Here is a 26,346-nt window from a genome sequence, read left to right on the forward strand (position 1 = left end):
GTACCTCCATAGATGTTTTTAACCTATCTATATATCTACATATATATGTAGACCTGTGTATATCAACATGTCTCTCTCTCTCTCTCTCTCTCTCTCTCTCTATATATATATATATATATATATATATATATATATATATATATATATATATCTGAGCATACACCTTTAATTGGGTACATGGTGGGTTTTCCTATTTCAACACATTCCTCCTTTTTGTGTTTTAACCTGTCTGCATACACAACTGGGATAGGTACATCCCAGCTAGCTTAGTTTTAGGTTACTCTGAGGATGGAGTACATGGTTGCGGATTCTACTCCTGGAAGGTGTTATTATTTTACCTCTCAGAGTAGGAACTGGTAGGGAAAGTGTGAATAACACACATTTACGCAGTTGTAAGCAGGTTTGCCCATGGTCTGCGTGACATTAAGCTAAGGTTAAACATGTGAAGCGCTTCTCCTTTTACCGTGTTTCAGCACCGCTTACCATCACACAATCCCATGGAAACCAGCTTAAAACTGCTTAAGAGTGCTTTAATCCACCTGCATCCAACAGCCCATATTCTGGCCCTCAAAATAGACTAATAGCCCTTATAGGTCTTGAACCCAGGACCATAAACACCACAGTCACTGACTTAACCACTAAGGCATCTGAGATATGTGCAAATGTTATGGTGTTTAGAATATACATTTTACTACAGGCATTCCTCACTACTGAAAACAAATTTGACAGTCAGGTGGTGTACATATGTCTGATACATGTTAATGTTCATATGTTTTTGAAATTAGGTGCTGCAATGTGACATGACAGGGTGTATTAAGAATGAGAAAGGTTCTTGTTTTGTGTCCTTTTTATATTGTCCCCATACTCCATGTATACCCCTGAAGTTCACTTTTTTGACATCCGACTCAGGCCCTCCTTGATGCATAATTAATTGCATTACCCATCATTCCTCCTCCACCCCTATCTTCACATACACAACAACCACCCCTTCTATGGTGAATTAGGTTAATATTAATTGTTATAATACCAGAGCTGCATGTGTTTTGTGTACACTCCAATTCCTTTGGAGTGCTATGTTTATATATATGGCTATCGATGTAACTGTATAATATATATACATATATATATATATATATATATATACATATATATATACAGACACCACTGACATGTGTGTATATATATATATATATATATATATATATATATATATATATATATATATATATATATATCAACTGGAATGCGTTGGTTCACAAACTACAGTACATTATATGCACACAAACTGACTGTCCCATTTGTGATCATTACAGTGAAATGCATATGGTAAAAGGTGTAGTCTCAAGACCATGCAGCATATCTTTTCCTCAGATGGCTTAGTGATAAGTCACATGACTATGGTGTGCATGGTCCAGGGTTTGATACCTGTAATGTTTTACAAATGTTTTTTATTCCAGAATAAGTCTCATTTAAGCAGTTGTAAGCATGTTTTAAAGTGTTTGTTTGACATTATAGTAGCGGTTAAACACAGTTAAACTTTGTAACGTATAACCTGTGTGCGCAAACACGGCCACATCCGCTAAATACTCAGGATATATACATGTCAGTGAAGTAACATCTCACTATGTGCTGACATAACATTGCATTCTCTGTTGACTGTACTCTCCAGCACACATGGGTTTATATGGGTGCTTCGAATGTGTATTATACAGACGATTACTATCCATATATGCAAGCTGTGGTTAAGGTATACTTTTGAACATGATAAACATCCCAGCCTTTATCTGGATTGGAACCTTGAATGCACAGATAATATGCAGATGCTGTAACCATTACACTGTTGACATTAACGTTGCTTCTGCCTATTTCCTATTTAGATGATTTCTATGTGTAAGCTAGGCTAAGCAAAGGGCGGAGGCCCTCAAACTCACTGAGCTTCACGTACTCTTGAAATAACATATAACAAATGTACTGCGAGACAATACATTACATTCTTAACTACATTAGGCATAGCCCTTCACTGACACGCTTCAAGGGAAACCTTGTTGTTTGAATGGGTAACAGAATATACACCCCGGGGATCATGAATCCCTGAACCATACAGCCAGGGGTGGGGGAGCCTGTACAGTTTGATAACTGCGAGACCTGTTGGGGGAATTGAATGGTGTTGAATTGTCACATTAGCATGCCCTCTTTAGATCACTATGTGCCCCTATCACCCTCCCCAACTCCAGACTTCAACAGCTTCCAGCAACTCTGTCTGGAATTGCTTCAATGGCTATGCTTGACAGAGGCTCAGTTACTTCATCAATGGTGTGGGGAAAGCCAACACATTGTAGCTATGCTTCTAATTGCCCTTGGGCAGATTGGTAGTAGGCTATCTGTGAACCTCTAAAGTGCAGGCCATCACAGCCATTAATATATGAATAAACAGACCTTTAGATTACAGTATACAGTGAGAAATCACCATGTATTCAGGAAACAGTTAAGTACAGCAAGAACATACAGAACACTGACACTTAGTCACTCCAAAAGCCTATCTTGGAAGCTAGAAGACTTGTATAAGTTTAAGGCTTTCTATTGCTTACCAATAGGTTACCTACAGGAGAGATGAAAGACAAGCACAGATGGGGAACATGCATGCAACGATACCTTACCGGAATAGGTGTCAGCCTTATGCCAGTATGGTATCGTTGCATGCATGCAATGATACCATACCGGCCTATGTGTCAGCCTTAGGCTTTGGAATACTGGCCAAGGTTATTGGCACCCTATGGTGCCTTATTTAGGAGAGTCTCGAAGGTGAATACCAGCTCTGTAAATGGCACAATAGCAGATTCAATGAGGGTTATGCTACTCAGCACCAGGGGTTGTGATCACAACATGCATGCACTCACAGCACTCCTCAGGATGGACAACATCAACATCTGTGCAGTAACTGAAATCTGTCTTAAGGCTCCTGAGAGCACACCAGCACTACCAGACTACAACCCATACCACACATTTCAGCCACAAAACATGGACTGACACAGACAAGGAGGGGATGTATCCATATTTATCAGGGATAGCTACACCTCCAGGTTAGTGGGCAGCATGATACCTCTGACATCATCCATGTGCAGCTAACATCAGCCACAGCTGCAATGTAAACTGTGGCCTGCTGCGGATCACCCTCCATGACCCAGGACCACCAGCCCACCTACCTGGAGACAGTGGAAAACATGACAGTCCTAACGCATACTGTAGCATTGGTTGAGGTCAACTACCATACCATTAACTGGGAAACTTACTTCAGTACTCACTTCCAGGCCCAGCACTTCCTGGAATTTATCACCTCATATGCCCTGTATCAGGTGGTAACCTCCCCAACGTGGGGTGGAAACTACTAGAAGTGGTCATCACTGACATGGGCAACAGGTGCACCACAGTGGAAGTTAACCGGTCACTGGTTAGATCTGACCATGAACTATTCACTGTCTCCACACCCAAGCATCTCTCCCGCCCACGGATACCACAGTGTATACCTTTCCTACAGCTAAATATTCACTACTAGTGACAGGGGTGGGGGGTTTCACAGCCCCCACACTAAGGGGAAACACTGCTCAGGATACAGACAGATTTACAAATAGGTTCATAGGTAGGTACTAAGCTATTGGCCCTAGGGCCTATACAAGCCTAGCCAAAAAGGTACCCTGGCTTTCGCCACCCAAGAAAATTATTTTCCTGTGCCCCTGTCAAGCAGAACCACAGAAGTGATCCCCGGGGTGAATTTCCTATTACCCATCCAATCATCAAAATTTTTCTTGAAGAGTGCTAATGAGGAGCTCTGTTTGACATAGATAGGTAGTCTGTTTCAGAATATGGGAAGTTTCTGGGACAGGAATCTATCCCTCCGGCATGTTCTGTTTATTGTGGTGACAAGTTTAGGTCCCTAGAGCATGTAGCTCAGAGGGACTGGGATTTCTTTAAGTGGAGCATGTCCAACAGCTCTGGGTTTGACATAGCTTTGTATGTTAGGCAGAGATCACCTCTGAGTAGGCGATATGTGATGGAGTAAAGCTGGAGTTTTTTGAGACGGTCTGCGTAAGGCATCTGTTTGAGGCCAGTAATCCTCTTTGTGAGGTATTTTTGCGGCCTTTCCAGTTGTTGTAGATGTCTTGTGAGGTACATACCAAAAGGGGTGTTGTACTCTATAATGGGTCTAATGAGTGATGAGTAGAGGGGAACAATGACCTCTTTTTTTCTGGATGAGAAACCTTTTGTGGTGAGGTGTGACATGGAGAAGGATTTCCTGACCACTGTGGTGATGTGATTATCAAAGGAGAGACTATTGTTCACCTGTGTCCCAAGGCCTCTTATCACACTTTCTGTGTTAAGTAGACTGCCGCCTATGTGGTAGTTCATGGGTACAGAGTTTTTACAAAAGGGGATGACAATGCACTTTTTGGCATTGAGCTTGAGACCATGTGTTTGACATGAGGCATCTGTGAGGCCCATTTGTAGGATGTCCACATCATTAGGAGTTTCGATTATGGCTCCTAGTTTGCAGTCATCTGTGAATTTAGTTAGCCAAAGACCTTCTGTGTTAGCCTGCACTTCAGAGAAGTAGATACCAATCAGGACAGGACCCAGGACTGAACACTGTGGTACTCCACTTGTCACTGGTCTGAAGTCTGATTTCGAGTCTGCTACTTTCACAGTGTGGGTTCTGTCAGTAAGCCAGTTGGCAACCCATCTTGTGACATAGGGATTTATACCTAATTTAGTGAGTTTATGTATATTTCCAGAGTGGGGGATGGTGTTGAACGCCTTGGCGAGATCTAGATAGGCTGTGTGAACTACCTTACCTCATCTATGGCTTTGGTGACTACTTCAAAGAAGTCTATCAGGTTTAGAAGACATGATCTGCCTTTTACAAACCCAAACTGTGTGGGGTCCAGAGTTTGGAGATATCCAATGTCTTTGTTTATGAGTTCCATGATGATACGTTCCATGGCCTTGCAGACGAGGCTCATCAGGCTAATGGGGTGGTAGTTCCCGGGGTCTGTTGTGGCCCCCCCTTTGTGGAGTGGGATAACTGTCACAGTGCACCATTCAATGGGCACAAAGCCTGAGGTGAGGCTATGATTGAACATGGTACTTAGGTGGGGTGCAAGTTCATTCTGTAGTTCATGTAGAAGGCAGCCTGGGATGTTGTCAGGTCCCATGGATGCTGTGTTCTTGGCTTTGGAGAGTGAAGTTTTTACCTGTGCAGCCGTGATTACAGGAACTTTGCATTCTTCCTGTATAAAGATGGGCTCTTTAGGGGGTGAGAGGGGGTAAATTTAGCACTGAACCTATCTGCCAGGATGTTGGCAATATCAGTTGGTTCTGTATATTTAGTGTCATTGTGCTGTAACTCAGAGCAGATCTGAGTGTTGCCATTGAGATTTTTGACATAGCTATAGAATGCTTTGTGGTTGTCTTTAGAATCAGTGGCAATTTTGTTTTCATAACTAGCTTTGGAGGATTTTATGAGGGATATCAGCTTCTTACTGAGGCTGACCAGAGAGTTCCTCCAATCGTGGGATTTTACTCTTTTTTGCAACAGTTTCTTTCTTCTGTTGTAGAGTTTCTTTATGGCAGAAGACCACCAGATTGGCTTCCTTTTTTTGGAGGATAGCATCTTGGTTCTGTTAGGGATAGCATGATCCATGCACTCGTGTAAGTGCTTATAAAGTGCATTTGTGTAGGATTCAGCAGTCGTACCGCTATTGTCCATCTGCATAGGTGTCATGACGTTTGCCACTTCTGTCTTAAGAAGCATGAAGTTGGCTTTGGAGAAATTTTTTATGGTTGTTTTCCTAATGGGGGTGGGAGCAGGATGTGGATGTCTAGGGTGATTAGCTTGTTGTCGGATCTGACCAACAAGGAGCTGACCTCTGGTGTGGAACACCGGTCACCCCTGTTGGTGACGACCGGGTCTAGGATATTGCTGCCCCTGGTGGGGGTGTGGATAAGTTTATCCAAGGCATTGGAATTGATGATTTCCAGAAAACATTGAGCAAAAGATTTGGTACATGAGTAGTTTTCCAAGTTAATGGTAGGGTAGTTGAAATCACCCATTATTATAGTGCTGAGCTGTACCTTCATATTTTCCAGTGTATCAAGGAAAGAGGAGTGGGAATCCTGAGGCATGGTGGGGGGTCTGTAGCAAGCTACAATCTAGATTGTGGTTTTGCCCAGAGTTAGTTGAACTTGGATAATCTTGGATGCATTATGCTGAGCAACTAGCTTGGAGGTGTGGATATCCTTAATGAATATGGGCATGCCTCCACCTTTAGTGTTTCGGTCCGGGTTTGGTGGCCGAAAGGTGTTGTATGAATTATAGCCTGGTAATGCAGGGGTGCTCCCTGGAGCTTTGAACCAGGTATCTGTCACTGCACAGATGTCAATGTTCTCCATTTTAAGGAGTGCCTAGAGTGAGTGCATTTTGAGGTTTAGACTTCTAGCATTGAGTAGCATTACCTTCAGATTTTGCTTGCTTGCATGTACCTGTTATGGTGGTGAATTTGTCATTTGAACCTTGCCTAAAAAAGGCACTATAGGGGTGGCAAGAGCCTTTGCCAGTATCCGGAATCCCAAGGGCGACAGGTGCAGGCCATCTCTGGCAAAGCAGTGTGGTCTGTTGATCATGTCATCCCAGGCAGACAGATACTGGATTCCCTTAGAATGACACCAGAAGCTTAGCCAATTATTAAAGTCAATCATTTTGTCCTTGTACTGTGGTGTAATTCTGGGTGATGGCAGGATGCTACTCAGGGCTAGGGTCATATCGGCCTGGGCTACAAGATCAGAGGGCTCCTCCATGTCTCTTTTCATGTAGTCCAGGGAGGTATGTCTCAGGTCATTCACACCAACATGGACAATGACAGAGTCATATTTGTACTTGTTGTGGAGTGACCTGAGTGCGTGCATTATGTGGTGGAACCTGGCACCTGACAGTAACTTTTTCCTTGTTTAGCCTGGTGAGTGGAACATCAGTGTGCCTGACTATAGAGTCATCTATGACTAGAGTGTTGGGCACGTTATGCCTTATGGGCTGTAGTTAAGTGGCACACTGAGTATGTGTCATTTGGGTTGTGTTGGGGGGTGAAGGTTGCTTGCATTTCTGCTTTAGAGGTCTCTGTTGTTTGGGCAAATTTGTACTGAGAGCCTCCGTGAATGTAGGTGTGTGTTTAGTGCTTCTGAGTGTGTGTTTTGGTGGTGTAGGTTTTGAGGGACTATGTGATGAGTGTGGTGCTGTGCAAGTGTTTACCTTCTCCTCTTGACTGTCTAGGCCAGTCTTTGGTGAAGAGAGCTTTGCTTCCAGTTTGGCTATATAAGTGCATCTCTCACAGGTTGTAGTGTTGGGTGGTAGTAGGAGAGGGTTGCCTGTGTACATGAGGCAATTGCTGCATTGTCCCAAGATGCCCAGATTCATCAGATAGACAGGAGAAAACACCGGGAGCTGACCTTTAGACATGCCTGAATAGGTGTTTATTTATTAAGTACTAAAAACTGTTTTCCTCTAGACAGATGAGGAAAGTTGAGTGCTGTCTATTAGCACCTACACGGATATATGGATTGTGCCATCACTGGTAAACCAAGACTCACTCCTCCTAGACAAGGACACCAGTCTGGTGGACCTCTGCAATAAATAGGCTATACTACAGAAGTAGGACAGTGTTCCAGACAAACAGCAAATTCCATGAAGGGCAGACATCCATGGCCACTATTAGTATGATACGTAGGTCCCTCATGACATCATCCAAGGCTAACATCAGTAGGAGAATACGCAAGGAGTCGAAAGATAACTACAAAGCCTTATTTTGCTATGTCAAGGATCTAAGTGGTGACACACAGATTTGCCCTGTGTTGGTGAAATATAGCACAAAATATGCTGACCCTATTGATATTGCCAACATCCTTGCAGATACATTCATTGCATACTTCACCCCCTAAAGAGCCCACACTACCTGAAAGGCACAGTATCCCACACATCAGAGACACACAGGTGGAAATAGCTCTCTCTAACAGCAGAACACAGTGTCAATGGAGGCAGATGCTGTTGCAGACTGCATCTTGCAAACTGTACAAGACAACCTGACCCCCCACCTAATTAAGCTTTCCAACCTCAGCCTATTCACAGGCTACATGCCCATACAATGGCACGTGCAATGGTTATTCCACTCCATCAAGGTGGAATCACAACTGACCATGGTAACTACCACCCTGTAAGCCTGACTAGCCTGGTCTGCCATGGTATGGTTCGCATACTCATGGCACTCATTAACAAAGACATTGGTAACCTCCGAACACGTGACCCAACCCAGGTCAGCTTGGTTGAGTGCAGTTCATGCATACTGAACCTGTTTGATGTCTGACATACAGTCACCAAGACATTAGACGATGGGGGAGGTGGTTCACACATACTACCTGGACCTCGCCAAGGCTTTTGACACCATGGCCCGCTCAGGTATTATTGATAAACACACCAGCCTGTACATACACTCATACATCACAGGTTGGGTTGCTAACGGGCTTACACACAGAACATACATGGTACGACTAGCGGTCTACAGGTCCAAGTCTTGACCAGTCACGACTGGTGTCCCACAGGACTCAGTCCTGGGAGCCCTACTGTTTGACATATACATCTCAGAGGTACAGGCAAACACAGGTGGACTACGGCAGACCATGTTTGGCAATGACTGCAAACTGGGAGCCATGATTGATAGTCTAGCTGACACAGACATCCCTCAAGGAGCCTCACAGAGAACATTACAGGGTGCCCACATCACGGCCTCCAGCCAAGTGCCACTAACTTCATGGTCATTCCATTGTGGAATTGGCACCCACATACTAACACATAAGTGGCAGCCAATTTAATACGGATGAGGTAATGGGGTATCTGGGGACTAAGGTAGATAGTGATCTCCCCTTTGACAATCATATCTCCACAGTAGTTAGGACATCCTTCTATGTAGGCCATCTGATTACTAAAGGATTCCCATCTAGACATACTGGAGTTATAGTGCCCCTTTACTCATCACTCATCAGTCCCATCATAGGGTATAATAACCCATGTGGGATGTACCTCAGAAGACACTTCCAACAGCTGGGAGGTCCACGATTGTACCTCAAAAAGGGGAATACTGGGCTCCAACATATGGCCTATGCAGCCAGACTGAATAAACTCCTGCTTTACTCAGTGGCATCTCATTTACCCAGAGATGATCTCCGCTGGCCAACACAGCCATTTCAAACTCAGGCTTGATGGATATGCTCCACCTATGGGAATCCATGTCACAGTGAGCCACACACTGTAGTGAGCTGAACCTTGCCACAACAATAACTGGAAGATGCTGGAGGGGCAGATTCCTGTCACAGACACTCCCCATACTTTGGAACAACATCACTAACTACATTACGCAGAGCTCATCACTAACACTCTGCAAGAGAAACCATGAAGAGTGGATTTGGAACAATAGCTGCACCCCAGGGATCCCGCCATTGGCTCTGATCCACAGAGGGACAGTTAATGAATCAATGGAGTGGAAAAAGCTGACACATTTTGGCTGGGCTTATGAATGGACTCTGGCAGTTGGCCAAGTACCTACCTATGACTCTATACATACAGTATCTGCATATGCTGATAGCTTAATTTACTGTTCAGGTGTTGATTTACCTTGTGCCAATGGCAGTTGTGTGTGCAATAGTTGAGGGCTGCCTATGTTGGATGCACATTGTAGACTGCCTATACATGACAATTTGCAGGTAGTCCTGTTTGTGTGTGTGTGCCATCCATTTTTATTGTGTGTGCAGGTGGAGAAAGGTGTCAGTCCCTAGGTGCTTACACTGTCAGTGTGTGTGCTGTACAAGGCATGGGCATACTGGGCATGCCTCCATCTGCCTACTGGGGCTGGCTCAGAGTGTTCATGGTCTGAGTACCTCAGTGCCTGTGGGGCCCTTGACAATGGTGGTGGGCTGTGAGGGCCTTCACCATTCTGTTCCTGCTGCAGCTGTTTCCACAGGACCATATTGTGTAGCATGGCACACACTATGAAGATGTGGGCACATGTGCCTGGAGACTACTGCAAGGCTTCACCAGATGTGTCCAAGCAATGGAACCGTGATTTCAGCATCCCAAACACACACTTTATGATGATTCTGGTTTGTGCGTGTGCCTCATTATGGTGTTCCTGCATGGGTGTGTGTGCATTTCTGATGGGAGTCATCATCCATGGTTCCAGTGCATAGCCATTATTCCCCAACAGATGGCCATTTGGGATGTCCCCCCAGCAAATAACTGATACAGCTGTGAGGCATGCCAGATGTGGGAGTCGTGATAGCTTCCAGGGCTGCCAGCACACACATCCATGATAATGCCCTGGGCATTGCACATGACCAGGCAGTTGATGGAGGGGTATCCCTTGTGGTTTATGTAGTGCCTACCCTGCTCACCGGGTGGTGACTTGATGTTTATGTGCGTGCAGTCTATTGCACCCAGTACCTCCGGGTATTCTGCCAAATGGTGGAAGAGACGCATATTGCTGTCCAACTCCTCCTGCATTTGGGGGAAGTATATGTGCTCATTGGCATGTGATAACATGGCATCCAGGAATTGGTGTAGTATCCTGGATGCTGATGCCTGTGAGATTCTCATGATATCCCCAGTTGGTCTTTGAAAGGTACCTGTAGCTAGTATTCTTAGGCTTACACATACCTTTGTATCCACTGGGATGGGTATCTCTGTTTGTTCTGGCTCTGAAGCGTGGCTGGCACAGCTCCACAAGTTGCTGTAGGATGTCCCTGTCCACTCTGCAACACTCTACTATCTCCAGATCATGTAGCGCCTGGTAGGTTACCCTGGGTCTGAACACTGTCCTCCTCCTCTGGTGCCTGAGGTGGTCAGGTGCATCATCCTCCACACCACCTTCAGTCTCCAACACATGCTGGTGGATCAAAGCTATGGCAGCCCCTAACAGGTACATACTAAAAGTTCCTCGTCTGTATACATTACTGGTGCAGAGTGTATGGGAATACACAAATGTGTGTGAGGTGCTTTCACACTTTATACTATTGTGCTATGGATGCTGCTGATGTCAGTGGGTGTGTATGAGCTATTCCAGCTGTAGTGTGTCTTAATTATGGGTTTTGCAATGAGTACTACAAGTGTGGGGCCTTTACTGTGGAGATCTACTTGCCTGCCTTGATTAATTTGTTGCCCTTTAATTCACTTTTAAACCTGGATCCCCTCCCATTATCAGGCATGCATCCACCTGCCGTCTTTCTTGTTTTGTACTTTCCCTACTCAGTCATGACAAAATGTGCCTTGTAGCTGATATACTGCAAATTGGTTTTGTTCTGCTTTGACACTACTGTTTTCTTTGCAGTACAGCCCCTCCCCTTTCCTTTTCTGCAGGTAGCTGCTTGCAGCCTTGGTAGCTGTTGTCAAAGGCCCACTGTAAGCTCATAGGTGTTAATTAATTTTTTGTACTCCAATTTCACTGCTGCAGCATTTCCTTATTTTTCCTATATCCTTCCTGCTTCAGCTGCAGTGCGCACCACGCAAACCCGTTTACCAGGTTTATGCGTGTTTTCATCTCCGTTCACATGCATACTCGGTTACCTTGTGTACTCTCAGCTAAGCATAGCTATGGCCAATTCGACACACCTCTATCCTGCAGCTTTGCCTAGCTAGGGGCAAACCAGTTTAGCAATGCTACAATGTGCTTACAGCAATGGTGACACACCCCTCTCTTGATGTCATCTTTATCTCAAGGGCACACCTTGGTGTTATAATGCTACACTGTGAGGTGCATCCTTACACCAGCAGGGAATCTGCAATTCACTATTACTCCTCTCATTTGCATGGCATTGCCTACTAATTCCTAGGAACTGCGCATAACACTGTCACCGCCCCTTAGCAACCCTTGCTCCATAGTACTGTGTAGATTGCCTGCCATTGACTATTATGGGGAAATCATGGTATGTGTTTCATTGCGGTTTTATTCTATATTTTTATATATTCCTTGCGATCCCCTTTGCGCACCGCTGCACTGTGCATCCACGTCGCGATAGTGCGAATATATATATTAAATGTTAATTTTATATTTTTTACATTTTTTATGCCAATGGCTATATATTTAGCCATTGGTATATATTTACAATATAATACATGTGTTTGGTCGGCTGTCATGGCTCCAATTTTATGTTTGCAAAAATGTAAACCATTTTCTACGGTTTACATTTCTGCATGCTTACACTATGCCTGCACCACTTCCTGAATTGCTACATACCTTCATTTGCATGCTACACTGCTGCACATGGGGTAATTAGCATACAGGGCTCGGGAGTTGTGCGGGCATAGCATACGCAGGTAGTGCATGTGGAAACAGCTCGTACCTGAATCACCATCACTAGGCGGCCATATTTGGTGTTAGAATGCATCTGGCGCAAGTTTCATGAATCCCGGGGATAGTTCATCACATAGGCCTTTACTTGCTAGAAGGCAATAACATTTTTTTCCAAAGTGGCTTTGATTCAACACAAGTCAATCTTATCATCTGACTTAGTTGAATGTCTTGTAATGTGACTGCACTTTATTGCATTTTATCTTACAAAAGCATCAAGGTCAGATCAGATGCACAGTGTACATTGGTTCTGGAAGTAAAAGTTTTCTGTACTTCTTTAGCATTTTGAGTTATGCTTTTTCCTTTAGAACTGATGGATTTTGGCGCTTGGGAAATTGTTTTAACTCTGTAGTTGCTTACAATAGAGGAAAGTAAAAGAATCATTGAGCTGTACAGACACTGACATAGAAATGTAGTCACTGAACTGGATTTCAATGAGAATTGTCCTGAACAAAACTCATCAGTAAGTCAAGATATTTAGGCTTATTTAATATTCAGTGAAGGAATAAGTTGTGTCCAGGGATTAATGTCAAAGATGGGCAAATAATAGTTGCTGGTAAACCCAAGAAGACAAAATAAAAAAAAAAAACTTGTAAAGATATATGAATCCCATTTGGGGATGTGAACGTATGTTCACATCCCCAGATGGGATTCATATATCTTTACAAGTTTTTTTTTTTTATTTTGTCTTCTTGGGTTTACCAGCAACTATTATTTGCCCATCTTTGACATTAATCCCTGGACACAACTTATTCCTTCACTGAATATTAAATAAGCCTAAATATCTTGACTTACTGATGAGTTTTGTTCAGGACAATTCTCATTGAAATCCAGTTCAGTGACTACATTTCTATGTCAGTGTCTGTACAGCTCAATGATTCTTTTACTTTCCTCTATTGTAAGCAACTACAGAGTTAAAACAATTTCCCAAGCGCCAAAATCCATCAGATGGATACAGACACACACGCACTTATTGAACAACAGTGTTGATTCAACAGCACAGAAAATATATGTGTGCCATCTTTAATACTTACCATCACAGTAGTCTAGAAGAAGAGAGGTTAACTGGTATGACATATGATCACCTAAGTACTGAAGTGTATCATCATCTTTACCGTAATCATCATCATCAGTGGAGCAGAGCTGTGGAAATCTGATACACTTTAAAGAAGATATTTATATCATATCTGTAGAGTATTACTCCAAGTTCTCTGAAATAATCAAACTGATGGATTTAGCAACTGCAAACATGATTACTGAATTAAAGTCTATATTATTGAAATAAGCAGCCTTGGTAGTTCCATGTCTGGAAATGGTATGCAATATGACAGCGGTAAATTAAGATGATCCCACTGAGAATTCATATACAATCCCATTTTTTTCACTATGACGAACAGGAAAGAGTGGGTAAACCCATACAAATAGTGAGGAATCTGATGAAAAGTGATAGCAGGAGTTATGAGGATTGCCGTCACATAATTTTTGAAGGTAGAATTGCTTCATTGCAGGGACTTTTGCACATCACCAACTAGTTTGCTAAAGTACAGCAGGTCGAAGTGCAAATTAACTTCTTAAATTATGTTACTGAAGCCTGGAAACCATTATGAACTAAAGGATATGCTACAAGGAATAGCAGAGACATAAATACTATTGTGACAGCAACTGCCTAAGACTACCAGATTTGGTGGCTACAAAACAAGAATGCAAAAGCAATGGGAATGTCTATAGCCTTCAGCAGAAGACAGTGGTAAAGTCACTGTGAAAAGGACTAGAATATTTGCAGGAAAGGTAGAAAACTGTATGTGAGGAATTACAGACATTTCAGCAAGACAAATGTCAAAGTTCAAGAAAGATAACAGCAAGACTTGTCACAATAAGTACTGTTACAGGTAAACAGAGTTTCTGAGAATGTAAACTGTGACAGTGAAGAGCTAGAGCGAGGGATGCCAGACCAATAGCTGTACTAGAGCAAGAACTATCCCAAAAATAAGTTCAGATGTACAAAGAGAACACTCCTGTCAACTATTGTAGACTAGAATGGCTTCTGCAAAACCAAAGCTTCATATGTGCAATTCAAGAACTTATCATGACACTAAGGATTGAAAGCATGCATTAACTGACATATTTTGAACATGTAAAAATGATTATGGCTGCTGTAAAAAACAATGATATGTGTAGTGTAGAGTAAAGGTTAATTTACACTTATCAACAACAGTGTAAAGCCTGTTGCCTAGAGGATTCAGTGCATGGGGGTGTATATCTAAATATTAATGCCTTCAAGGAATGTGCATGTTATGTGGTGTACACACCTTCTAAAAGTTCACTCTGAATAAAGTCCTCATGGGAACTAGTAATATCTGTTGAATATCTGCTTATGAGCATCCAGATGTTGAGTAGTATGTTCTGAGCTAAGAAGAATTTAATTTAAGCCTTATCCTCCATGAAGTGGTCATCTAGGTCTCCGTCTGAGACTTCCATGTTTGTCATGTTTATCAGTGTATCCTGTATGGCACCTGCAAAACTAATCTGACATGAAAGTTTTATTAAAGATAAGCCTGTGCCAGGGTACCATGTTGAAAAATAGACTCCATCTGATTACCTGAACATCTGGCTGAGAATAGGCTATATGGATTTCATCTTGACTATGAAAGAGTTGATAAAGTTCAGCTTTAAGTTCATTAATATGCTTAAGCATAAAAATCTAATTGAAACAAAAAATGCAAACTATTTACAAAAATCTAATGAATTACCTGAGCAAATGTTCTCTGAATAGACTGGTGAAAAAGGCACAGAGAGTCGCAGATAAACCAACGGGCTTTAATCCAAAAGTAAAAACTCACAAAATTACCAACGATAAAAAGCAGTGAATGAAGTGTTTTTCATCCTGCTCACTAGCAGGACTTCTTCAGATCTGAATTTTCTGAGTTTTTACTTTTGGATTAAAGCCCATTGGTTTATCTACGACTCTCTCTGCCTTTTTCGCCAGTTTGTTGACTCTACCTCTCAGCACTCTGAATAGAGATTAAAAAAAAAAAAACTATTAATCAAGAATAAGGATTGCTAAAATAAATGTTTAATTTGTAAAAAAAATAGAAACTATCCAAAGTCTTTGTTATACAAGGAGCTACAAATCATAAGTAAAAATAGGAAGAAATAAATTCTCTGTGGAACAGGTAATCAGAATCCAAGAACCAGTTAGGTGCCATGGAGCCGCACATAAGAACACACCAGGGCCAGTAAGTTAATTATTGTGATATTAATCTTTGGAAAAATATCATTAATCAGACAAGTCCTAAGGGCCAGTAAATTTAACCTTAAGATACACAGCCACACATAATAACATATAAGGACACTTAAGTTTAATACTGTGGTACACATGTGAAAACAAAGCATCAGAAACACAAGAACCAAGTACCAGAAACTTGAACAGGTCTACACCATCCTAAAAGACAAAGCAGAGGTTTGCAACAATAGATGATGAATGTTGAAAAGCAGAGTGAGATGTTCAAGGATAAAAGTTCACAATTCCCCAAGAACAATGCACAGTCATATACCTGGATTTCTACAGTCTTGAAAAAATGTAATAACAGTCCAAGAAGCAGTAACAGCTGTCTTACATGCTGAGAATTGTTTCTGTTCATCAAGGACCACACATTGCAATGAATGCATCTTGAAAGCACTGGACAACTGCCATAAAGATTCTGAGTTCAAATGTTGTAAAAGCGGTCCAAACAAATGCTGACAATGAAAATCACAGAGTCCTGTAAACATTCTAATAACAGTCCTGATTACTAAACAAGATGACTCCAAAGCAGAATATTAATGTTAATTCCAGCATGGAGCTCCAGAGTTACAGATTCGCAATCTTCCTTGTTTTATAGCATTTAGTAATACTCTCAATGACTGAACAACAACATACTTAGGGTTCACAAGTTAAAAGAAGTTATGAATCTTACCAAAGATGACCTGTAAAGACAACTGTTGTCATCTTGGTCTTTACAGTTCATTGTTTGTCTTTGCATGAATATCAGAGGAGTCATGAGAGTTTGCCAGCCCTGTCTATGCATGATATTTGTGGACCTTAGCAGAGTACAATACTGCACCCTATAATGTCTTGTGGGAAGCACTACAGGAGTATGGAGCTCTGGAACCACTGCAACATGCCATTCAGTCCCTGTGCTTGAAGAACGACACCTGTGTCTGCAGTTTTGTCACTATTTAAAATACATTCAGAACAGGAGCACAAGACCACCAAGGGTATATCTGCTCTCCCATCCTGCTTGCAATATTCATGGACATGATATCCTGGTACAACAAAGGTTTGAAAAATATACAGTTTATGGAAATGAGGGTTGTGATCCTTTTGTTTTCCAATGATGTTGTCCTTTTGGCCTTGAATAACTGCAATATCCAGTGTGCACTGCAATAGTTTATACTGGGTATGAACTGATTGGGACAAGAAGTAGTACATCCAAATTAGAAGTCATGGGTCTTTCATGAAATAGAGAAAATTGCACTGTAAAGGCAAGTGATGATCAGTTACCTTACCTGGAGATGGTTGAGCATTTTCACATGTGAGAGAATAGAGCTCTGAGTGACAAGCACATTGGTACAGTAGCATTAGTGCTGTTGACAATGTACTGAATTGTGATGGTGAAGAAGGGCCTGCATTCTAGGACAAACCTCTCAATTTGCCTATCTGTTTAAACCCCTATCCTAAAAACAAAACAGGAAGGCAGCGAGACTCCAAAACCAATCCACACTTTTAAAATAAAAACCAGAAGGAATTTTATTAATGTAAAGCGCTTTTTGTCCCATTTGTAGTGGGACTTCTTCAGACATAAAACTTTACAATGAACTACCATTTAAAACAAAAATTAATACTCACTTTAAAGTGTCCATAATAACATACCAATAAATATTCCTTTGTTAAAAATTTGATAATATTACTTAGTTTTAACACTTCCATAGACAGTTTAAGTTTAAAGTTTTAATTTTGATTTTCATAAGTAATTTTTATAATAACTTTTATAATAATTTCTAGAACCCTTATAAGTAATATTATCAACATTTTAACAAAGGAATATTTATTGGTACCCCTGACTCCCATAAGTACTCTGATTAATATGTTGTTTTTAAGACCTTTTAAAATTTTGAATATTTATTAATTTGTGAATTTATAATGTATTTAGGTTAGCTACTGTAGGGTTATGAATAGACAACATTATATGTAGTGTTGCTAGGTACTTTTACTTTTGGCACACCCTTTCTTATGGTATATTATTATGGACACTTTACATTGAGTATTCGTTTTAAACAATGTCTAACTAATAATTGCCTCTGTCTGTTGATTGGTGGTTGGGAACACATGATTGTATTCACTTTTTGTTTTAGATGGTAGTTCATTGTAGAGTTTTATGTCTGAAGAAGTCCCGCTAAAAGTGGGGTGAAAAGCGCTTTACATTAATAAAATTTCTTCCATCTTTTTTTTTTAAGTGTGGATTGGTTTTGAAGTCTCACTGCCTTCCTGTTTTGTTTTTAGTTTGTCTTGTTGTTACTTTGTACTTTTAAACCCCTGTCCTCACCTCTGTTTAGGACCCTTGGGTAGTGACCAAAAGAATGAAATTTTGTGCACAGAAGCAGGGTAAATGAGATTTTGTCACAAAGTAACCAATATCACTTTCATGACACTGTGAGGAACATAGACTTCTGGGATGATTTCAAAGGGAAGATACATCATCTTAAGGATGACAAGTGTTAATTGAGGGGATTTGTGCACTTAGTTAGAATACTCCCTAAACACCTCCCATGAGAAGCATACAAGGTACATTACCAAAAATCCCAGGGCAGGGGTAGGGCACATAGAATAACTTTTAGCACTCCACTTTCAAGAAAATTCCTGGGGTCCCCAAGGAGGGGCTAGAGACTGTTGATGAAGATTGCAAAGAGTGGTCTAACTTTCTCGACAAGCTACCAGTGCAATCCTGACCAGGGCAAGCAGTTTAGAAGATGGATGGATGGATGGATTAATGTCCTTACTTGGCTGAACAGCAGAATATGGGAAGACCAAAGCACAGCATGGAACATATTGCATTGTTGTTGGACCTGAACTGCAAAGTCATGTGAGATGAATAAATAAATTGTAAGTCTGTAGAAATGCCTAGACGTCTCCTCTCCAGCTTTACTCTTGGCAGGCATCTGGGGTCATGGATTATGCAAATGGAAAGAAATATTTACATTTTAGCAAAGAATATTCATTTACATTTACATTTACATTTGCATCTGGTAGAGTACTTTGTGTGCTGTCAGACTGATGTATGCCTGGATGCCCCTAAATATCAGAAAATGTTGATGTACCACTGTTATTGCTAACACATGATGAAAATGCATATGGTGTGAAATATTAACTATTTTATTTATAGTGAATCATGAAGTGCAGTAGATTAGCAAGGAGGAAGTAAGGATAGCTATGAAGAGGATGAAAAATGGAAAGGCTGTTGGTCCAGGTGACATACCTGTGGAAGCATGGAGGTGTTTATGTGAAATGGCAATGGAGTTTTTAACTAGATTGTTTAATGAATATTTCCGAAAGTGAGAGGATGCCTGAGGAATTGAGAAAAAGTGTTTTGGTACCGATTTTTAAGAATAAGGGTGATGTGCAGAGCTGTAGTAACTACAGAGGGATTAAACTGATCAGTCACAGCATGAAGTTATGGGAAAGAGTAGTGGAAGCTAGGTTAAGAAGGGAGGTGTTGATTAGTGATCAGGAGTATGGTTTCATGCCAGGAAAGAGCACTAGAGATGCGATGTTTGCTCTGACAGTGTTGACGGAGAAGTACAAAGAAGGTCAGAAGGAGTTGCATTGTGTCTTTGTGGACTTAAAGAAAGCATATGACAGGGTGTCTAGAGAGGAGTTGTGGTATTGTATGAGGAAGTTGGGAGTGTCAGAGAGTTATTTAAGAGTGGTACAGGGTAGTGTGTATGAGGGTAGTGTGACAGTGGTGAGGTCTGCGGTGGGAGTGACGGATGCATTTAAGGTGGAGGTGGGATTACATCAAGAATCAGCTCTGAGCCCTTTCTTATTTGCAATGGTGATGGACAGGTTGACAGACGAGATCAGACAGGAATCCCCGTGGACTATGATGTTTGCAGATGACATTGTGATCTATAGTGAGAGTAGGAAACAGGTAGAGGAGACCCTGGAGACATGGAGATATGCTCTAGAGAGAAGAGGAATGAAGGTCAGCAGGACTAAGACAGAATATATGTGTGTGAATGAGAGAGAGGATAGAGGAATGGTGATGATGCAGGGAGTAGAGGTGGCAAAGGTGGATGAGTTTAAATACTTGGGATCAACAGTGCAGAGTAATGGTGAGTGTGGAAGAGAGGTGAAGAAAATAGTACAGCTAGGATGGAGTGGGTGGAGAAGTGTCAGGAGTGATTTGTGACAGACAAGTACCAGTAAGAGTGAAAGGGAAGGTCTGCAAGAGGATAGTGAGACCAGCTATGTTATATGGGTTGGAGACAGTGGCATTTACAAAAAGGCAGGAGTCAGAGCTGGACGTGGCAGAGTTAAAGATGTTAAGATTTGCACTGGGTGTGACAAGGGTGGACAGGATTAGGAATAAGTATATTACAGGGTCAGCCCAGGTTGGAAGGTTTGGAGACAAAGCCAGAGAGGCAAGATTACTTTGGTCTGGACATGTGCTGAGGAGGGATGCAGTGTATATTGTAAAAAAGATGCTAAGGATGAAGCTGCCAGGTAACAGGAAAAGAGGAAGGCCTAAGATAAGGCTTATGGATGTGGTGAGAGAGGACATGCAGGTGGTTGGTGTGACAGAGCAAGATGCAGAGAACAGGAAGAAATGGAAACAGATGATCCGCTGTGGCGACCCCTAACAGGAGCACCCAAAAGAAGAAGATTTATTCAATAATGCAAATAATGCTGTGATATGTACATTGAGGAATGCTGGGAAATAGGGATAAAATAAATGCAGGTACAGTTCATAGATTTGTACTAGGCTCATTGCCCTTGTGGGCCATTTTAAGCCCAGCCAGTTACCCCATGTGAGAATCAAACCCTGCATCTTGTGTCTGCAAGGTGAACACCTTAACCATTATGCCAGCCTCAGGACAAAAGAAGTGCATTGTGTCAGAAATAATTGTAAATGCCTATTCATGCTGGAATAATTATATTATGTAAATTGTGAATTATTAATAGTAAAAGCTATTTTTTTGTAAAACAATGAATTGCCTAGATGTCCCAGGTCATGGTTGAAAAGAGTCCTTTGACCCATTCACTTACCCGGTTAACAAAACTGAATAAACAAATAAACAAATGTAGGTATGAAGAGTATGTTGTCCAATTTCAACTCTACAGTTACTTTTTTGCATTCTAGTAGTAAACGGACAACCTAGTGAACTTCTGCATGGCAGCATTATGCATTTTATTGATAGACAGTCCAAATCTCATTAGAGTGAATTAATCATGATTCTTGCATACACAGTCTATGGCAGTAGATCTAAACCTTGAAGGATTGTTAACCTATTGCATTTCCACGTGGGTATAATTGAAAGTGGTATTTGTGACTTCTGCACTAGGTTTCAAATGTGGCAAACCTTTGCTTCCTTAAAATTCAAACAGCAAGGACTTATCCACTTACAATACCAAGCACACCGCCATGCAGTATTTTTCCGTATAAGATTCATACAGTCATACAGGCACACAGAAAAAAACAACTATGACACCATACAATCAATTCACAGTTTGTGAAGTTTTTTCTGAGTTGACTATGTTTGCTAAGCACTGTATTTCAGTTAAGAGTGTCTTGTATTACATATTATGGATGAGACAACTGTCTTTCAATGAAGTTTTATTAGAATCAGCAATTTTATTTTTGAAATAGTCGACTGTTTTTAAGAGCTTTGTGTGGCAGGTCCAAATTACTGTCTGCTCTTCAGTTAATATCAGACGTCATGAGGGAGTATATGTTCTAAGCTGTGTACAGGTGCATTTTTAAAATCACCTGCCAGTATACTAGGTTGGATTTCAATACACAATGTTTTCTAAGCAATGCTTCGTTAGTTGAAATATTAGCCATGGCAGTTTTAATTCAAGCAAAACATTATTAAAAAGAATATTAAAAATGAACTGCAGGTACTAGTAGCAGTAGAATAAAAGGCATAACTTAAAAGAGATATAAGAATATAGCTTCATACAATAAAAGTTTTAAGTTTGAGACCAAGCTCACAGATCACATTTAGATTACTTATTAAATGATAAGCCTTCTCTACTCCACAGTGAGATTATAACCAACTGACTGCAGAAATACTTCTTCCTCACTGAATATATCTATCTGTACACACACACACACACACAAACACACAGATATATATATATATATATATATATATATATATATATATATATATATATATATATATATATTATATATACATATATAAATGTGTGTGGACGTATGTCAGATGATCGAGTTTTCAGAAACTCGAAATTCATATGGACAAGACCATATGACTGAATTTATGAAAACTCAAAATCCAAAAAAAAACACACAAAAATCTACTTTTTTTATGTTTATCCATGTACCCTCATGAGGGGGGGGGTATGTCCCCACACCCCTTACAGATTATATATACCAACTCTGAGTTTGCACTACAGTGAAGAAAATGGTAAATTTCCCATTCCTCACTGTACTGCAATCTCCATTCAAAAGCTTTGAGTTTTGAAAAACTCGATCATATGGTCTCAACCATATCAATTTTGATTTTCTGAAAACTTGATCAACTGACAGGGATCCATATATATATATATATATATATATATATATATATATATATATATATATATATAGAATACATAGATATCTATAGACTTTAACTTTACATGCAAGTTCACTATATATTATTTTTAAAATTATGTTTCACACATCCTCATCTATAGCATAGGAATTTTTGGCATCATAAATATAATCAAGCTTTACTGTATACATCTATCATCTTTTTTTTAATGAAAGATGACATACCCTTCAGAAAATGCATGCTAATGTAAAACTTTTAATTTAGCAGCTACGTATACAAGAACAATATTTAAAATGTGACCTTGATTTTATTCTTTGTACATGATTCTTGCAGTAAGAGGTTGAATAGTATTTTTTTATCACAACTTAATGAGGTGTGCACAAGAATGCGACTATAATTGTTCTGATGGTGTGGGGTTTATTTTTAGATGAATGTAATTTACCATCTTGTTCATATGATCAGATTAAGTAGTCTGGCTTTGCAGGGCTGATGTGCCCTTTTGTGAAATAAGTGGAAATACCCAATCTGCTGAGTATATATTTCATGCAAACTTGAAATGCTTTATTGTGTTCATAATTATGTTTGCTGCTTGCTTTCACATTTCACTTCATTTGAAAGCTGATTTTATTATTATTATTACTTTTCTCTTGTGATGCATTTATAACAAAGAGTAAATGTGTTGCGCTGTGTTGGATTTGGAAGTTCCTGTTGTCTGGTGATATCATGGGATTTGGTTTCACTTTTTGCTGACTGGTACATGAGAATATGAGAAGGTCTCAAGCACTTTATGACATTCATCATAATTATTTTTACTATAATCAGGCATCTAAGGTGTATACAGTCAACAACAAGGCTATAAGTGCTGGGTACAGGAGTTGTATGTGAATGAGAATTGCTAATCCTGCTGTTATGATCATGTTCAACAGTCATGGCTCTGACTTTGAAGGGCTTGTGTGCATTTGTGTAAAGAAATTTTTAATATTTTACTGTAGTCATTTTTTGTGACAATGGGACACTTGAGGAGAACACAGTCAAGTGGCTGTAAATGATGGTACGAACATTGGTGGATTGTAATGACAGCAGTCTGAGTAGATTTTGAGGTGCAAAATAATTAGGAATGTGAAGCCAAAAGAATGTTTCTTGATACATGTTCAAAAAATGTTTGTGGAGAAGAAGAGGGGCCCAAGGTTTGAAAACTGCCTAGAGCCTAAGATTCGCTTAAAGTGTCATTGCTCAAATGGCCTGAGAAATGCATTGTCATAGACTATGGTCAAAAGAAATCTTTAGTAAGCTGAATTATACCTCCCTCCAAATTTTCATTAGAACATTAGAACTATTTTTTTTTTTTTTTTTTAGAAAATAACCTGATGTTCCAGTACTCTGATTTATTCTGCCTTAAAGTTTTTTTTTTTTTCAATCTCTCTTATGTCCTCTTAGCATGACACTGAGAGTTGTGACTTTTACATTGCATACCTTAAGGATGGTACAGTGGTGCAGCGGTAGCATTGTCACCTCACAGCAAGAGGTTCCCCAGTTCAATTATTGGCTGGAGTGCCCTCTGTGCAGAGTCTGCCTGCATCCATGTGGGTTTCCTCCGGGTGCTCCATTTTTCTCCCACGTTACAAAGACATACATCTGGAGTGTTTCTTCCCAGACTACTGCTGAAAATTGGCTTTGTTCCAAGTCAGACTTTCCCAGTTAACACATGTTAAATAAATTTTGACCTTACATGACACTATTGTCCAAAAATATTGTCAATATGTTGCATTTATAAGAGATTATATTAATAGCATGGTATTAGTGCTTAAGTTGATATGTGTTTATTAATAGCTTAAATGTTATATTCTGGTACAGTGGGTAGTTGCATTGCACTTAGCCTTCAAAAAAGCTATTAGTGTAGAGATCTTGTGTATGCATTTCAAATATTCAGTAGGATTCATTAGCCAAGTAAGACTAAATGTACCTTTCAAGTTGCATATTACACTGAGTTCCTTTACTTTTTAATGATATTCCCTGGGCTTCATTAAAGCCTACAATAAGTATACGCTAAGTGTATACCGTTCTGAATGAACAGACATTGCAAGCAAAACGCATGCCTTTCTACTAATTTTAGTTTTCCTACTGATTTTCTGGGAGCCTTAAATATTGAGGGGGGCTCATGAAGGTTACCACAAAGTGCAGACTACATGTGCACATAGTTAATGTTTCTGAGTGACTAAAAAGTGTAAATAAATGTGATAGAGATGTTTTTGAATACAGTTGGTGTCCACTTAGTGTAGGCGTTAATGAATCTTTCCCTGGATTTACTAATCTTCCGTGTAAGACTAGATTAGTCTTACACGGAATTGCCAGTGTAAGGATATGATGGCAGCGCACCATGCATATTAATGAGGGCATGCTGCCTCAACTAAAAAGCTTACACGGAGCATGGACGAGTGTAGGGGATGTGTCGGACTGCCGAGCAGTCCAAAAATCCATGCCCCTGCAATGAAGAAACGCCGCAATTTCAAGTTACATGAGCGAGTCTGCTCACATGTGTACAATGTAACACTACACTCCCCCATATGTTAAACAACTGACAAAATTAAAAATAAAAAGAGTTTTTCTTTTTTTTTTTCATCCAATATAGCTGCCCGTATTTGCATGGGTTTGCGCAGGTTTGCCCATTGCTTAGCTACAGTTAGCAGCTTAGACACCAGAAGAGGATAATAAAAAAAATATGCAAATTAAGCAAAATAGTGATAGTGTAGTGGTTAGAGCCTTCACACAAAGAGGAGGCATTCCTGGTTTGAGTCCCACTACTGCATGTTCCATTTCCTGTTGGAAATCTGTATACAAAAATATTTCCTGACATTTTTTATGTATAAGTTTTGTAAAAAGCATTGAAATTTTAAATGTAGTAGTGAACGAATTTTATATATATATATATATATATATATATATATATATATATATATATATATATATATATATAAAGGTGAAATGGTTATGCATTCTGAGGCATGAGTACCCTATTTTAAGCAATATAAAGCGCTGCTAAGCACATTTTACCATTAGTAAGCATATTTAAATACAATTGCATGTAGCTGCGCACCACACTAATCAGCCCAACCACAATGTATTTGCACATAGCTGCACACCGCACTAACCAGTGCAACGTCGAGCAATGTCGGGCAACGTGGGGCAATGTCGAACAACATCGAGCAACGTTGGGCAAAGTCAGGCAAAGTTGAGCAAAGTAGGCTAAACACAGCCACACCTCCTTTACAGTACCTTAACCATTCAGGTCTGGCCAGTAGGAAAATAAAAAGCAGTGATAGGGCTCGGACTCATGATACTGTGCACTATAGTCACAATACATAACCACTAAGCCATGACAGCATTTCATAACCATCCACTTTCAACAGCCACATATCTATCAAAGGAATATTAGACATTGCCAACATCAGCTAAGCAGGTGTGCCTACAGCTGAGTTTTTTCAAAACTGGCCAATCACAAATAAGTGCAGGAAATGAGGCATATTTAAGCTCCACAGGTGAGAATACTTGCCATAACTGGTTGTAGCTCCCTTCTGCAGTCAGCATGGCTGGTGTTGGAGAAGGCACTCGATTTCGAGTGCAACGCTGGGGCATTGAGGAGACCAAAGTGATGGTTTGGCTCCTTGTCCACAATCATGAGGAAAGACTCCTGTGGGGCCAGTACCAGGGCACCCAATATAAAACGGAGGCCTGGAACAGTCTTGCTCATGATCTCACCAGTGCCACTGGCATTCCTTGGACTGTTGAGCAGGTCAGGTACCATTATTCTGACCTGAAGCAACGTAAGGAGGATCAACTGGACCAGTGGATCCAGGAGTCCCGTGCGATGCCTAATGCCCCAGTACTGAGTAAGTAGCCATTGTATCAAGTAGTTAAGAACTGCTATGCTTGTCTACACTATGGATAGGTATGTCTCAATATCACTGCATTTACTTCACAGCTGCAGGTGTCCGGGCTATGAATCAGCAAGCTTATGAAGATAGGTTGCAAAGGCTGTGTCATCAGGCAGGTTAGTAATTATTCTGCATGTACTGTTATATAAAATAAATGA

This window comes from Protopterus annectens, chromosome 10.part0 (assembly GCF_019279795.1).
Source record: "Protopterus annectens isolate FY-2018-M chromosome 10.part0, PAN1.0, whole genome shotgun sequence".
Classification (NCBI taxonomy): domain Eukaryota; kingdom Metazoa; phylum Chordata; order Ceratodontiformes; family Protopteridae; genus Protopterus; species Protopterus annectens.